An 11,379-nucleotide genomic window follows, 5' to 3' on the forward strand; every position below is an offset into this window, starting at 1 on the left:
TTTGAGACTTATTACTTAGTATCAAATTAATCATCTCCTACGAGTCAGCCTATCTTGGGGGCAAAATGATACCTTCAGTTATGACTTTATGCTTAAGTCAAGGATCAAATCTTAAACTTTGATTAAGAGATATAAGTGTCGAATCACTCCTGTCAATAATTTTTTATAATTTGTAATATTATTGATATGTTTAATTATCAATTTGATCACTTTATTTATTTAGAATGTTCAATAAGTTCTTTCTATTTTTAAAAGTTTCAATCATATCCTTTATTTTTTAAATTTTCTTAATGTGGATCTTTAATGACTTAGTGTAGTTCTTTATTTTTTAAGAATACCTCAAAATGATATTTTTTCCTGAAATTTGTAATTAATGTCATCAACCACTTTAACAGAAAGGACGATCACATTGAGGGATTTAAAAAAATAAAGAATTACATTTGGATATTTTATAAAATGTTATCTCTTATTGAAACTTTTAGAAATAAAATAACTTATTGAACATTCTAAATAAATAAAATTAAGCATCAAATTGATAATTAATTATTATTATTATTATTCTTTTTTTTTACCACCGATTAACTATTTTAATACTAATGTATCTTCTTGTTTTTTTTTATATAAAAATAGTGTGCTTTATTCTTTGTGTATCCAGGACATGACCTACTAGGAAATTTGAATGTGTGTCTAGCTTGACTTGGATTTTTCATAAACATATTAAAGTATTAGTTAACATTTTACTTTACATATTAAATAATTATTTTGAGTCCAAAATTAATAATTAAAATAATTTAGGGGGTGTTTGGTTTGATTGTTTTCTGTTTTCATTTCCACTGAAAACAGAAAATGGTGGTGATGAAAATGTGTTTGATTAGATTTCTGAAAACATTTTCAGTAAAAATGAAAATAGGAAACAACTAGAAAATGAAAACAATAAATTTTCGTTTTCAGTGTTTTCAGTTGAGAATAGAAACCTTATTTCGGGTAAAATGAAATTGCGGTGACAATGAATGTAATTTTAAACAAATCTAAAAATACAAAAAGACAAGAAGTCAATATATCATAAATTTTCAGTATTTTTATTTCATGAAAACAGAAAACAAGAAGTCAAACCAAACATGTTTTTAGAATTCTAATCTTTTGAAAATGAAAACAATTTTCAAAAAATGAAAATAGAAAATGAAAATGCAAACCAAACACACCCTTAGTGCCTCAAATTAAATTTTTGTGTTCCATATTTCAATTTGAGCATGATTCTGTAGAAGCTTCTCTCTTAATTAAGAACATTAAGACTAAGTTGCGTTGTTGCTAGGGTATTCACTTTTTTCATAATATCCATGTTGCTGGTCATAGTTTGGTTTTCTTTTTCCACTTTATTATAAAGCTAATGTGAAGTCATTACAATTGCCAAAAGTGGAAGCTAACCAGGGAAGAAAAATATATGTAATTCTAAAAAGCCCATGATTGTCGTTAGTTTGCTCTATGGGTGTAAGTAGATCGGATTCAATCCACAAACCTATACAATTCAATTCGATTTTTATAAATTGGATTGAGTTATTGAATAAAATTAGTTTTAATTTAATAAAATCGATTATAATTAGATTGAGAGGTGGGTTTGAAGTTTTGAATCGATCAAAACTTAATCTAATCCAATCTAACATAATGTTATATTTTATGATTATTATTTAATTATTTTGAGTTATAAAACAATGTTATGTTCTAAGATTATTGAATTCTATTAGTGATTATTGTTCATCGTATGAATAGTATTTTTCTCATTTTCTTCCAAAAAAATATCTTGCTATTTGTTGAATTTATGACTTTTTTTTTTAAAAAATTTCCAAGACTTTAGGTGACAATTTTTTAATGAATCTGGTAACTAATCCAATTAAAGTTGGATGTGATTGTATTGGGTCGACAAGAAAAAAAATTCAATTTGATAACTTAATTAAATTTAATTAAATTGAATTAAAAAATAAAAATAAAAACTAGATCCAACTGAACCACTTACACCCCTAATTTGGGCCATGTTTCTTGGCAGCTTCTGCCTTAAGTTGCATCAATTTTCAATTTGCCATAATGTCTATATTTCTTCCTCTATATACGTGGTGGTCAACTTGGTTTCTTTTTTCCATTTTACCATAAAAAAATTACTAATATATAAACATATGTACTTTTCCATCGCTCTATTTTTTTCATTGAAAATAAATAATAAGTTGATCCAATAGTGTTTCATGATTTGCGTGTGTTCAGGAAGTAAATTTTATAAATTATTTAATTTGCAAAAGTGCAGAACATTCCTAAAAGTATTTTATAGTATAAGGATACAAAGTTTTAGTTATTACCAATCAATATTGCACCAACAATTACTATTAAATTAAGGTATAAAAATAGCTATTATAAAAATATCACTACATTAATCGAAATTGATATTAGAATACTAATAAAATAAATTTGGATAAAATATAATTTTTGTCTTTGATTTGATATTAGAATACTAATAAAATAAATTTGGATAAAATATAATTTTTGTCTTTGATTTTTGTAAATATGTAATTTTAGTTTCTCTATTTTTTAATTAAGGCATTTTATCTTCCATTTTTAAAAAATTTATAATTTTACTCCTCCTATTTTTTAATTGAATTTTTCTGTCCCTCACATTTAAAATACTCTTAGTCCCCATGGTCTATTCCAAATATTGATTGTATATTTTTTTAATTCATTTTTTTAAATTAAGTTTATTAATGATAAAATAGATAAATAATAACTAAGGGAGTCTATCTCACTTGGTTGAGTAGAATATGCTTATATTGTAACCTCAACCGTATTTAATTCTTACGAATAAAAATAAATAAATAAACATATGACATAGGGAACTTTTTACGTTTATACATATATTTTTAAATTAATTATATAAATTATTTTTGTAGGATGTTATTATAATAATGATTCAGATTAGTTTGTGTAAAATTAGTTATATTTTTTTGTTTGCAATTTATAAAGTAATAACTAGTGTAAAACTAGTTGTGTGTTTATTATTATCATCATTTAATATAAAAATTATTTTCAATTTTATGTGTAAAAATAGTAGTTTTTTAAAAAGATATTATTTATTAAAATTACGCATTTAAACAACTATGAAGAAAGGAAACTAAAATTTAGTCCCATTTATAATAACATTTGTCTAAATTTAGTCCCATTTATAAGTAATTCTATTGCATTTTTTTAAATGGGTGACACAATGTTTCAATAAAAATAGATGGATAAAAATTATAAATTTTTAAAAGTGAAAAAAAATATCTCAATTAAAAATATAAGAACTAAAATATCATATTTTAAAAAATAGAGAGACAAAAATTAAATTTTATTAATAATTATTGTTCATGTAATAGTATTGCAAGTAAAAAAAAATACTTAAAAAAGTAATACTTTTGTATAATTATTTCAATTAATTTTTCACTAAAGAGTTGTAATGACATTGTTATATGATACTTTTTAATAATATTATGTCATAATGAGAAAAAGAGTGACATTTTTCTTATAAGCCAATAGAATCTCCTTTGGTTTTTTCATGATAGAAATATTACTTTCCGCTTTTACGAAACACACTAACATATGAAGACCTAAGATTTAGTATTAGAATAGATTAATACCCAAAACAAAGAGTACAAAAAAACAAAACAAAAAATTGAATAAAAAAAAATCACATTGTAAAAAAGAGTCGAGGCACAATCAGAAAAATGATTCTACCCCTCTACGCATGATCTCCATATTTGTGTGCCTATAATTCATTCTCAATCAAATGGCTTAGTGTATGTAATTTGAATTTTCAGTCAATGAACAGACAATAACTTCTGCTAGAGGACAACCCCTTCCCGCAAAAAGTATTTTGTAAAAGTTTATAAAACAGATATCAGAAAATCCAACACCAGTATTAAATGCAACAGAAGCATCTCACGGTAAGTATGCTAGAGGATTGGCCAGCCAGTTATAAAAAGAGTGGCCTTGTTAATACATGATCTTCAAGACCTTAAGTCCTTAACCATAAAAAAACATAATTGTCCAAATCCAAGCTCAAATAGCAAAGGGAACAAAAAGAACACCTGCCAGTTAATTCAAACATCAAAACACAACATTTGAGTATTTTAGGAAAATTCAAACATGAAAAGGAACTACCAATGGCATACCAAAAAGGAACGAAAACAAAAATTTCACATGGCCTGCATTATTTCAATTTGAAGATAAGCTTCAAGCATGTTTGCATGTAATTAATAATACATCACAAGTGACACTGTCAGATTAGCATTGGCTGAAATTAAACAGTAGATGGTAATAAAGCACCATTGGTATCACTTGAAACTAAACTGCCAAATTAGCATTAGCATTAATGAAAAGCTTTGATCCATACATTGAGTTTTGAATAGATAGCGGAAATTTTCCTAAAATTACATTGAAGTGGACAACTTTACTTTAAACAAATTAATAAAATTTTGTCCCCCTATTCCAATGTGTATTTTATAATAAAAAAATATAAAACATGTGTTTTCTATCGGTGACAAAGTATATAACTAAGATCTGTAAAAGCAATATCAGCATTTTAGACACCAAGTAAACTATCAAAAGAAAAACAATTGTCCTAAAATACCTCAAGCAGCACCAATTCAGATTCCTGAGGAGAACAGTAAAAAAATGCCTGAGAAGAAGAAGATGAAATTGGCAGAGGCCAAATGAAACTCACACACAACACATTGTTCTTCGGTTTGTGTGAAGGAGAACTGGATAAAGAAAGTAGAGGAGATTTTCTAATTGAAAATAGATAAGTAGTTCATTTTGGTAGGAGAGAGAGGTTAGTAGAAGGATCTAGAATAATAAGGATTTTAAATTAAATAAATAATAAAAAAAATTGTTAATGTGATTTAATGTATAATGTTTTGGATTTAGAGTATAGTTGGATATTATATTATTATGTTTAAGTGTGGTTTGAACATGTAATGGAGTATTTAACCCATAGTTGACCATAACTTGGTACATGAGTTCCTTCAAACTTCAATGATCTATTTGAATTACAAAGAATTTTCCTAGTAAACATTGTTGCCAACACTTGACCATAAAAGTGATAACCTGAAGTTCCCTAAGGTAAGTGGAAGCCTAAAACATGTGCAGGTAGAAAAGCTTGCGCAAAAGTAAGCTATGGGATGCCCTGCTTGAAGAGAACAACACTCATGGCATACCCAGATCGTTAGTTTGAAGAAAAAAAGGCAAAAAGAAGTTTGGCAAGGCTAATACTAAAGCGATTATCATGGTCTACTTGAGGGCATCAAAGCCTTGCTAGGCTATGGGAGACAATTTCAAATGATCGCACTTAACAAATGGTAAAGGGTTGAGCAATTGCGCATAATTTTTTTTTATAAAATCCAATTAGACAAAGGAACCCCCTCAAAGCTTTGATGAATTTCGGAGAAGGCCAATCCTAAGAAACTTATAATTTGTGAGGATCAGGATCAATAATACCAGCAATGACAATGCATCCTAGATATACAATCTAGGACTAACCAAAAGAAGCACTTACCATCATTGAGGAAAAGATGATGTTTGGCCAAAAAAGCAAAAACCTAAGCAAGATGCTTGTGGTGAAGCTTAGGGGATGTGTTGAACACCAAGATATTGTAAAAAAAAAAGACTATGAAACTTTTGCTCAAAAACGGTCGAAAAAATGTCATTCATTATGGTTGCTTGAAATGTAGTAAGGATGTTGCATAGGTTGAAGGGCATTACCTGATACTTAGAATGACCATCATGAATGTGAAAGCTCGTCTTTGGAATGTCAAGGGGCTAGATTCGAGATTGATGGAAGCTCAAGGTTAGATCAAGCTTGGAAAAAATGGTGGCAACTCCCACAGTAAGCAAAGGAATTTTGTTGTTAACTATGAGTGCATTAAGCGAATTGGGGTGTGGTGGCATATCGAAGGCAAGTTTAAGGAATACATTTTCCTTGTAAATTAATAAATTCACAGCAGTATTATTCATTGAGTTCTGTTTTAATTTTTCCATCATTTTCTTTTTGCAGAAGTTGATGTATCTAACTATCTAAGGGTTTTGGATACCTGATGCATCTGCTCTCTCAAATTTGAAGGAATTTTCATTTGAATATTGTGAGAATTTAATTATAGTTCACAAGTCAATTGGTTTTCTGAATAAACTTTAAATATTGAGTGCTGGTTGTTACCGCAAACTTAGGAGTTTTCTACCCATCAAGTGATGGATTGAATGAATGAAACAACTGTGACTCAACATCTTTTTATACAATACAATGCTGCATGCAAATGAAATTTTGGGAAGAATTTGCAATGGGATTTCCATGATTTAATATTTTCCTCTTGGTTTTGAGAATAATTCCTTTTTGGTTTGAATAGGTCTTCTAGGGGGTTGCTTTCTACAATTCTGGTGGGTTCAAGTTCGAATGAAGGAAAACAATGCTTTAATTTTTCTGCAATCACTACTAAAAAAGTCTTATTTTACGACGCACATTCTAGGTCGGTCTTATATAACCCGACGTAGTAGTGCACACGGTGGCATTTACGTAAATATATAAGTTTTTTATGTGGTGCATTTCATATACAACGACGTTTCATTTGAACCCCGCCTTTGTAGCTTTGGTGGAACTTATCTAAGACGGTGCATTTATAGACACTGTCATAGAAATAGTCAGATACAAAGACGGTGTTACTCATACACCGTCATTAATTTTGTACTTCATATACTCCTGTTTCACGGTGATTGAACACTCTCGTGCCCTCCAAAAACCTATAGCGCGTTGTTGCCGGAACTCATCCCACCGTCGACTCTGTGGTGCCCACCTTACATTGTGTTTCCCTGACCTCCTCAAAAGGAAGCCGAAGTTGACTCCCTAGCTATTGTTCCCACCACCGCCACGTAGCCGAAGTCGTGCCCTTTGGAGTGGTGTCATCACCTTGCTAGTGCGAAGGTAAGGATGTCGATGTTTTTGAGTTCTTGTTTGGTAATGGTTGAAGGTGTTATAGTATTAAGGGTTTACTTAAGTAAGACTTTTAAAATGTGATTATTGACTTGTTGAGTTGCCCTGACAATGTCATTGTTGAATATGCGAAAAGGATTTGAAGGCTAAAGGGTTTACTTAAGTCAGAGTACTAAGGAAGTTTATGTTCTTGGTTGTTTTGGTTTTGCCTTTTTCGTATCTGGATTGGTGCACTTCGAGCATAACTTGTTGGATTTATTAGATATGCAGTTGTGGTTTGGATTATTTTCCTCCATTATTAGATATGCATAACCTGTTGGATTCAAATGACTAAAGGAATCTACGTTACTGTACTAGTTTTCTTCTTCACACTGATTAAGGGTTATTATTATAATTATAAAAATGCACAAGTGGTTGGATACAATTTTGGTCTTGCCCCATCTGAACTATTTCTTGATACATGAATGACACTGTTCAATAATGTATTTTTTTATTTGCGTTGTGTACTTTTTTGGTTTGATGAATAGTATGAGACTTATGGTTAAGCTTCAACTGAAACTAAGAGTCCAAGAACTGCTATTCAAGTTGGATAATTATTTGGACTAGGTTTTGGAAAAGTCTAAAAGAAATGCTCTTGGCTCATGGCTGGAATAGAACTATCCCCACATTTGTAATAATATCTGGTTCCAGCTTGAACACCTACATGAAGAAAGAAATATGTCTGAGCTTAGTCCTAACAAATTAGAGTCATTAATTGTAGTTATTATTCAATTGATACCATTCTTTTATTGTTTTCATATAGTGACTCAAAATTTATTTTTAACATATCATCATAAAAATCTTATACTTTGTAGCTTCATAAATTTAAAGAAAATAAATAGTAATGTGCTTAACAACAAACAATTAAATATTGTTATATGATTGGGGATATGATTAGAAGAGTAATAAATTAGAAATTTGAAACTGCAATGAACAAAGTTATCTTTGGGTTTGAATTAATTTTGTTACATTTTTCAGAGGAACTTAGATCAATTGGAAGAGTTACTCAAGAAGGTTAAATCGAAGACCATAAGGACTGAACCACCTTCTGAATCTATTGCTGGCACAAGGTTCTTTTTGTTTATTAATTTTGATTGTGCGTTTAGAAATTATTAAAAATAAAAAATTTTCTTATGGGTTGTTATTGGTTGGTAAGTTGGTGTATCTTAGTTTCACTTGTTGATTGGTAAGTTGGTATTGCATACTAAAAATCATTGGATAAAAGAACAATTAGAAAAAGTGGTTGAAACTTTAACAAAAATAAGGCAGCTTTTTTTGTTTCACTGTTTTTTATAAGAGAAACAAACAACATGGTAATCAACATGTTTCATATCTAGCACGGTAAATAAATGGTTGAGAACAAAAGGCATTGTCTAGATCAACTGCAGCAAAAGTGCCAAGTTTGGCTGTTTATTGTCTATAACTTAAAGGGCAAATTTTAATTAAGAGGATTTTAGCACTGAGGAAGATATATGATCAGATTTTATTGAGAGCCAAGAGGGAGGGAGGGATGCTTTTCTACATGGTAATCATAACTATACAGAATATAGATTCTTCAATTAGCTTGTTACTTTATCCTAGTAGGAAATTAAATGCATGCATGTCAATATTCTATTTCCCCCACCCCCACCTTAAAAGTACTATATATTATTGTTTAGCTTCGTTCTTCATAGTCTATTTAATGTTGTTAATTAAGCTATCGGTGAGCATAAAATTTGGGGTTACCTTTGCATTTAAAGGGGAAAATGGAAAACTTTGCTTAATAGTAAGACTTGTTCTCTAGTTGTTTCACTGTTTGTTTACTTGATCAGCCTTTGTCAATTATATTTATTTTCCCCCTTAAACCTACGAGTTAGTGCATCCACACTCTGACTTCCAATTTAGGAAGGAAAGGAGATTGAAAGGTAGGTTTATATTTGGTCCTCCACTATTAATAAAATAATCATTCCAATGAATTATAGAACCACTAGCTTGATAGTGCTTAAACGCATGAAGTAGGTTTCGTAGACAACCCTATAAAAAAAAAGGTTTTGCAGACAAACGACTAGGAGGAATTGATTACCTAAGAACCCCCTTCATTAAAACCATTTAGGTGTGGTAAATGCATGCCAAGGTTTTGGCACAAACCTTTATCTAATGGTTCCACTGAGTTGTGGGTCATAGTTCCATCAGGAATGTTATTGTGGACTGCTGGGTTTCGGTGAGGGTGTTGCCCATAAAAGGGTGGTGCAGAAGAATCTTCAAGGTATATTGGGTGTGGCAAATAATTAATTGATTGCAATATCTGAAATCACCAAAAAGCCATCAAATCCCAACTCAGGAAAAAAAACCAATAATTTTTAGTTTCCTTTTTTAGTTCAAAAAGCAAACACATTAATCTAGAGCCCTGAAACTTACATCTTTTGACATTAGACTGTCAATACTAAAATCCAGGCTGCTGTTAACAGAAGCCAACTTCATACGCACAAATTGCAACTACCAAAAAGGAATTCTTAATGAGCAACAAATCTAAAATCTTATTATTATGGCCATGATTTAAGATGCTTATTGGCCAACAGTGGTTTACCTCAACTTGGTGCTGCAATGACTGAACATAGTTTATAATTTCATCAACCATTAGTGCTTTACCCAATTCAAGGAATCATAATGCAGATTGCCTTGCTGAAAAACTAGCTAACCAATTCAAGAAACAACCCTGCACAAATACCACAGGTGCTAACACTGTACCTGGCACAGAACCTCAGTTTTCCAACTATCCAGACCTTTTATCCAAGTGTCACTTGCCTATTTCTAACACAAGGGATGGAAATGTAATGCCTGCTTGTGTTCCTGGCTTGCTTCCAAGTCTTCGTTGTAAAATAGGATTATTTTAGTAGTGTCAATTAGTTCAGTTTCCTTTCTTTCCATCTACGTCGCTCATCATGACCCATTAATCTGGTAATTCGTAGAATATTAAATTATTGACACGCAACCTAAAGGAACATTTATTGTAGATTTATGTTAACCAAAACCTAAATCCTTCTTTTTCCCAACTGCCTCTGTCCATGCCATGACCTATTCAACCTTACAAGTGGCAGATTTGACTCTAGTTGTCTTCATGAAAGTAGTAGATAAATTTGTCCTTGAAATTTAGATGTTGGTCTCATGTTGTTTTGACCTTGACAACTCAAGATATGCCTAAAATACTAAACATATGTTTATCTGTTTGGACGAAACATGAATTTTTATCTGTTTGGAATCTACTCAGAATGTTAAGGCCAAAGCTAATTAGTGAGATAGTCAATATCTTATGATTGGGAGTTAGTTAGGAAAGGAAAGACTACTAGAAAGTTGTTAGACTTCTGTAGGAAAGACTCTAGTATGTGTGTGTCAATACGTGACATGAATGTAACTAGATAGAATTTAGGAATTGAGAGTGCTATGTATAAGAAGCCTAGACTTACCATATGTTAATGCATCATGGTTGAAGTTTGACTACCTAAGCAATTTTTTGCTTTGTGCTCCAACAAAGATTATTAAGGCTACATTCTCCTAACTTATCTGGATAACATTCTAGAATACACACAAATACATACATATATATTCCTACATACATATAAAGATAGTTTCATAAAGATTACAAAAGTTTGTAGTAGAATTTTCATAAAAAGCGAAATGTTGTGCATGCTGCCGTGCCACCATATCATCTTCCATTATCCAAGGCAATTAGTACATGATCCTTGATGCTGTCATAGCCATTATATTGATATGGCCCACAACTCCGATTAAGCAACTGAACACATTTGCAATCTACCGGCAAAAGCTCCTTGAAGCTTCCCCGTATGATCTCTTATGACCCCACGCTACTTTGGGGCCATGGGCAGTCCAAGCTCCACCAACATTCAGGCACACAAAACCAAGATTAGGTGGCCTCCAATGCAACATAGAGGCCAAGTGTGATGGTGATTATAATCACCCACTTTGTACAATTTTTCTCCAACCTGCAAGTCATGCTCCAGATTGAGTAATCTACTTTTGACTTCATGATCACTCCAAAGGAGGTTTTAAAAAATGAATGTGTTCCTCCTTTTCCAAATGAAGCCCAACAGAATGACAAATCGCATGTGTCACTGAAAACATTGCTTAGAAGAAAAACTGATATTCTCAGTTATCCACTGCTCAATTGTACCTGCAAAAAAGAAAACGTTAGTTAATTTTGGAACTACTACCCTCCATATCCTCCTAACCTCCTCACAGTGTCGAAGACATTGCATCATTGATTATAGCTCCCTTTTACACAATGGACACAAAAACTCCAAAGTCATCTTCCTATTACAGCGACCAAGGTTTGTAGGAAGAGCCCCCCT

The sequence above is a fragment of the Glycine soja genome, chromosome 6 (assembly GCF_004193775.1).
Source record: "Glycine soja cultivar W05 chromosome 6, ASM419377v2, whole genome shotgun sequence".
Classification (NCBI taxonomy): Eukaryota; Viridiplantae; Streptophyta; class Magnoliopsida; order Fabales; family Fabaceae; genus Glycine; species Glycine soja.